Raw genomic sequence first — 6,539 nt, 5'->3', positions numbered from 1 at the left:
AAAAAATTTTTTTTAAACACCAAAATCGCGGTTACTGGCACAGTGGGGTAAAAAAATACTCCGGTGTTTTTCAGTCGAATGCCGAAGCGCCACTGATGATTTTATATTCCTGCTATGTGTCGTACGAGAAACTTTCATCCCTCGACCATCGACAAATGGTATCACAGGTATCATTTTCAGGGTTTTTATATTTCAAAACTGCCTCTAACGTAGATCTGGGGTAATAAATTACCCACGGTGCCAGCTAAGGGTTAAAAATTACGTCATATTCTATTCGCGTATTCAATTCAATTCAATTCAATTCAATTCAAACAATCTTGCAATTCTTCTTCAAATTCTTTCATAGAATGGAATGCCGTAATAAACATCGTTAACTCTTGCGACCATTAGGATATGTACCTGTTAAAAAGCGACCTTCTGTAAGTCAATTCCACAATGAAAGATCAAAAAGTCTGACCTTAGTAAATCCTTGTAGGTTTCTTTTCATCCCCTCTTCCCTCCCGCACCCTCTCTCTTTTTCTCTCTCCTCCCCCTCTATCTCTTTCTCTCTGCTCTATTCCTCACCATGACGTTGCGTCGATCGGAAATTCAATTGGCGGTGCATTTACTGGCGACAGGGATATATCTGGGTCCGAAAGATCGTGCCGACATCCTGGGAGAACGAAAACGTCTACAAAGGCATCGCAGGATCTACTTACACCCCTTCTCTCACCCCAAGTCCTTTTTCGCCATCGCTCTTTCTTCCTCTAGACCGCTGACAACTTGACGCCGAAACCGACCGACTCGACGCGACGGTACCGAATATTCCAGATACGGTACGTATCGTCGAATCGAGCGGAGAACCGGACGGTGGGTTCGAGTCCCGGCGCTTGCAGGAAGCAATTTCGCAATTTTCCTCCTTGACTTTGTCATCTTCGCTTTGCTATTCGCCGCGGCGAAATAGAATTTTCCCAGGCCGAGACGGGAGCGAGCGAGCGAGCGAGCGCGAGCATGGTAGGGACAGCCTCGAGTGCAGCCACTACATCGACGTGTCTTCGAAGAATTTTCAGAATCGCTTCTCCCGTGAGACATCTCCCTTCGGCGTCTTAAGTGCGTCTGTATAGGTGTACGTCTATACATAGCGCGTATATTCGATAGGTTCATAAAAAAGCTTTCTTTCTTTTATAGTTTAAATAAAAGACCTCTAAAAATAGCACTGTATAGAATATGCAGAATGATTCTTTAGTGTTCTTAACAAAATTCGCTTTTTGAACAGTGTTTTCGAATTTATTGGATATTTAAAGTCTAGTCAAGGGACTGTTTAAATTATGTTGAAAGTTGCAGGTTCACATCACACTTCCCTCGGGGAGTTTCTTTATACGTGTGCTTTTGTCCATTTGTCCATTTTTGTCGACAACTTCCTCTCAGTTGAAGCGATATTATCGTGCCTCATTATCCTGATGGTAAACATTCTTGTATAAAAATATCCTTTGCAATGTTCCAAAAAATATATGTCTTGTTTAAATGATAATAATTACTTAGAGCGTTAATAAAATTAAATTTTTACAGCTTGGAATTTTTCTATGAATTTCAAAAAGCAAATTTCAAAGCGTATATACAGGATGATTTTTAACAAGCCGATGGCAACAACGTACACGTTGCGGCGTGATGTAGCTCGAGGGTATTACGTCTGCAATAGCACGAATAAGCTCTCAAAACATATGTCAATTCCTCAATGAAAGCTCAAAATTTTAATATACATAGAACTAAGCATGATTCTTGAAATGTCGACACCTAAATCTTTTTTAAGGCCTACAATCAACCTAATTTTTAGGATAACTAAATACATTGGAGATACTCGTGATAAGAGTATACTTCGTATATGTCGAAGGACGAATCTATTAGCGAACAGTTGCGGAGGATTTCGCGAAGAAATCAGCCTCTTACGTTTAAAGCTCCCTCTCCCTCCTTCTTTCTTTCCCATGAGGGTCGCGACACGTCTCTTTATTCGAACGGCACAAAGGTTTCGCGAAGATTACGGGTCCGCCGATCCTCCCACCTCCCGCCATCCTGTACGGATTTTTCGAAGGGGCATTATGGCGACACATAGTGAAGTAATATGGAAGGGCATCTCATCCCTGGACAATACCGCGCCTGAAAGTCTCTGAAGCTTTTTTTCTCCTTCCCTTTGCCTCCCCCCTCCCCCCCCTCTCTCTCTCTCTCTCTCTCTGCCGCTATCGGCGATAACTTCGATATCATAAAAGATTATGTAATAATCAAAAGATAGATCTAACTAAAAAGATCTATATAGATCGACTTACGAGCTGTTTGCGCCACCTTCTTGTTTAATTGTTTTCCTCCATCGCGCGAGTTGCGAGTTTTGGATCTAGTTCGTTCTATAGCGTTTCGAGCAAGCGTATTTACTCTTATGATTACGAATTGTAGAAGTACAGTGTATTAATTTTAATCGTTTTGTTCTTTTCCGAGTGCTTTGATGAACGACAGACATCTGGCTGCTCTTCTTTAGCTAAAGATTAAGTCAAATGAAAAATACAACGACGTTTCTCTAATTTGTTCATTTGGACTCTGTTGAATTTTACAAAAATAATGCTTTATAGTTTCAGTAACACGTTAACTCACAATATGTCATACAAAAGCTCGAAACTTCTCGATAAACGGAGGAAGGAAAATTAATGAATATACTGCTTGCGCGATTAAAAGTAGCGTATACTATAATTAAATATAAAAGTAGTTATAACTATTGAAAATGTCCGTCTTTTCACAAATTTCTTTAAACGAACGAAAGATATATTATAGCCTCGACAAATGTCAAAATATAAGTGAGGTTCGCACCGATCTGCGTCTATGCTTCTGACTTCACATTTGCATTCGCGTATAATTTTTTGGTTTCGTCGTATAAAAACCGATTAACTCGAACCAATGCAATAAGCTCTCGATCAGTGCCGACGTCGAGATCATGGTCCGTGCTGACTTCGTTTTCAGTACAAGAATCCGTGTCTGACATATTTGACATGTGAAAATAGCATCGATTTTTATTGCGCACGTTTCGTGTTACTGCTGAGCTCTCATTGGCTGAGAGTACAAAAGTAGCCGTAGGAAATGGATTTTAACTATTTCGCTTACGGACTTATTCTACGCTCTATTTCACCGAAAAATCAGCTTACTCCGATGTGTAACTCCTTAATCTATTACTACTACTGCCCATTGTAGACGCCGTTTTACTCCGACGTGTTACTCCTTAATCTATTATTGCCACTGCCCTTTATAGACGCCGCTTAAAGCGTAACATCAATAGTAAGCGAAATGGTTAATTCCCATTTTCTACTGCTTACTGCTTTACTGCCAGCCAGTCAGAGACATGTACACATATTGAGACAAAACGTGTGCGAAAAATATGATTGCCGATACTATTATCACCGACGAGAGCTTAACTTTTTTCTTTTTAACATGCAATATTGTAGGCACAATATTTTATGCCATTTCAAAAATAAGATTACATAAGCCAGTTTAGTTGTGTTCAACATAATTTGTTTCAATAAAAATTATATTTATTGACAATATAATATTTATCGTTTGAACTGTCAAATGTGGCGGAAACATGTCAAACTATGAACTATCGAATAACTGTCGAGTTATTACTTCTACCGTTGTTCATACATGGGCGTCCGCAAGGGGGGGGGCAAGGAGGGACATTTGCCCCTCCCCCCCTGAAATCAAACAAGTATAAGAAAATTCAAAATTGGCTTTTTTATTTTTACAAATAATAAATATGTTTGTCAAATGTGAGAGAGCTAAAATACAACACAAGTACACAACGTTTGGACATTTGCTCCTCGCGGTGGTTCGTATTAAAAATTTGGATTATGCCCCCCTCTAGAAAAAATCCTGCGGATGCCCTTGCCGTTGTAGATAAGAAGGGAATCAATACTTTACATCCATTTATACTCTACTCCTTACTTATTACTGCTTACTTCCATTGTAGACGGACCTTTAGAAAGTAACTATGCAAGTCCATATCGTAAGGCGGACAGATCTACGATATATCTTGATCTTAAGGTTGACAATTATCGAATCCAATGTTACTTTATTGATTATTAATATATCGCAAAAAAGAAGTTGCCACGTATTACAGTACAATTATTTCGCGCCAGCAACCCCAGGAAATCTCTAAACGCCTTCCTCTAAATATCCTGACACTTCCCCGAAGTCTCTCGGTTCGTCTTCCTGGCATTTTCTCCAGGTCTCCTGATTCTTACGACTGTCTGTGATTTCGTTCAAAAATTGTTTCCTCGTCTTACAGCCGTTAATTACTTTTTTACCACTTTTCGCTATTATTGTTTTCGACATAAATTTCATGATGGCAAATACTTCATGCGACTTTGATTCTATGCCTCTATGAACATTTTGCAACCTGCAACAGATATAACAGCAAAGATGCTGTAATAAAAAAAATGACGGAAAAAGCTGATATTTTACAATAATTAGAAAAACATATTGCAATTAAATACTTTAAAAGTCTCGTTCATTAACAAATAAAAGATATTTTTTTTAATTTTTGGTAAGACGTATTGTATCAATAAAAATGGAATTGTTTTAGTTATTGTAAAATATTTCTATTGATTACAAAAAATAGTGCTCTTAATGATGCGATAATAAATAATTAATATAAATTAGATTATTTGATTTATTATATTGTTAATTTTATTGTATTGTTAATATGATTTAAATTATTAATTTAAGTCAATTCAAATTATACTAAAAAAATTTATAAAAATAAAAGGGCTAAGAAACTAAGGGTTTGTATCGCTATAAATAAAATTTAATAAACATTATAAATAAATAAGCAGTAAAATTTGTCAAACGTTTTGACCTTTAATGTAGTCATCAGTAGGTAGTCTTAAAATTACAAGATTACAAAATTAACTTTGACGCTGAATTTCAATTTACTTGGGTCGACATTGGTCAATATAGTAAAAACCATAATACAATTATAATTATATAATTTTTACGTTACCTTTATTAACATTTGAAAGAATCTGAAATTATGATTTTTCAATTACTTGTGCCATCTATAAGTGATGGTGACGTGTTGAGTAAATCCAAATTTGGAATTGATCTCGAAAATTTGATCTTTTTTCGTCAAAAAATTTACCACAAACAAATATTCTTTTACATCATATGTTCGTACGAGATGAAGTTTTCCCACTAAAAAGATATTTACTTCGGTCGTATAATAGAAAGAATTTAGGAGATGAGAACGTACAGAGATGAGAACATATTTAATTACCGCTTGTCTGGGACCAAAAGAGTGATTAAAAATGCTTTTGGAATATTTCTAAAGTTTTGACGGAATTTAAAAATCTTATCACAATATTATTAAAATTAATTTACTAACGTTGATTTAATTCTGAACAAAATTTGAATAAATAAAAAATAATATTTAAACAGACCTTAAGAATAAATAAGAAAGGCCAATGCATGGTCATACCGGGATCTTGGTGCTTCAATAATTTTATTATGTGATTTTACATACGTATTCTATAGCTTCGACAAACTGCGTGCCGTTACTTTCGGATTCAACACAACCCCCCCATGATTGAAACAGGACTTTATTATCACGTGTTAAATTGCTAATCAATTTAATAAGAACTTGATTCTAACTTGCATCTAATAAATCCCTCCTCCCCCGATTCCTGGCTAGGAACATAAGGTGATATTTTTTCGCAATAAACTTCTTTACAGATTCGTCGAGAATGGTTCGTATAGATGCAGGCTAGCATTTATTTGACGTCGCGGGGGAGGGGAGATTTATTAGATGCAAGTTAGCATCAAGTTTTTATTAAATTGATTAGCAATTTAATACGTGATAATACGGTGTTTCAATCATAGGAGGTTGCATTGAATCCGGAAGTAATGGCACGCAATTTTCCGAAGCTATAGGATAGAGGAGACCAAGGACAAAAGTAACATTTTGAATTTAAAGTCTTATAACAAATTAAATTATAATATTTACATTTAAAAAACCGATATTTTTAGATGTAGAATTTATTTAAATACAAATTTTCTTGTGTTTAATCTTGTAATGTAACTAGAAAAAACGTTATTACTGTTTAAACACTATGAGAAATACTGTTACAACTGACCTCACCCCCAGGGACGGATAGGTACGTAGAGGGAGACGATTGTATTATATTATTTATAGGTAAACATTTAGCTATTTATTAAGTTTTATGCAATACAATTATTTATAATCATATATATTAATGTTATATGGATATATAAAATATATATTTAATAAAATTAACTGTAATAAAATAAAAAAAAACAAAATTTATATAAAACCGTAAAAAAACTCTCTTTCTTTCTAATAAGTTGAAATAACATTGTTATTAACAAAAAACACTTAAATAAAACCAAACAGATCCAGAGACAATTGTAACGCTACAATTCGTCTCCACCCAGATAGCACACAGAGCCCAAAAGAATTCATTAGTATATTTAGTTTTATGTCATCAATTCTGAGTTCATTTTCAGGTCCA

The 6,539-nt window shown here is 35.4% G+C and overlaps 1 long non-coding RNA gene across 2 annotated transcripts; it reads right to left on the bottom strand.

The window, feature by feature from the left end:
- Positions 1-1,200: 1,200 nt before the first annotated feature.
- On the bottom strand, positions 1,201-3,009 carry LOC105458769. 2 transcript variants are annotated; one of them, XR_975574.1, is made up of 5 exons: positions 2,833-3,009; positions 2,301-2,506; positions 1,927-2,049; positions 1,518-1,669; positions 1,201-1,436 (listed from the first exon to the last, which is right to left on the bottom strand). It is a non-coding gene; the product is annotated as an uncharacterized LOC105458769 (long non-coding RNA). The 2 variants fall into 2 exon arrangements; XR_975575.1 differs by lacking the exon at positions 1,927-2,049.
- Between the last annotated feature and the right edge of the window lie 3,530 nt (positions 3,010-6,539).

The sequence above is a fragment of the Wasmannia auropunctata genome, unplaced genomic scaffold, assembly GCF_000956235.1.
Source record: "Wasmannia auropunctata unplaced genomic scaffold, wasmannia.A_1.0 LD334328.1, whole genome shotgun sequence".
Lineage (NCBI taxonomy): Eukaryota > Metazoa > Arthropoda > Insecta > Hymenoptera > Formicidae > Wasmannia > Wasmannia auropunctata.
Note: the sequence above shows the minus strand (reverse complement) of the source record. Positions and strands in the feature narration are given on the sequence as shown.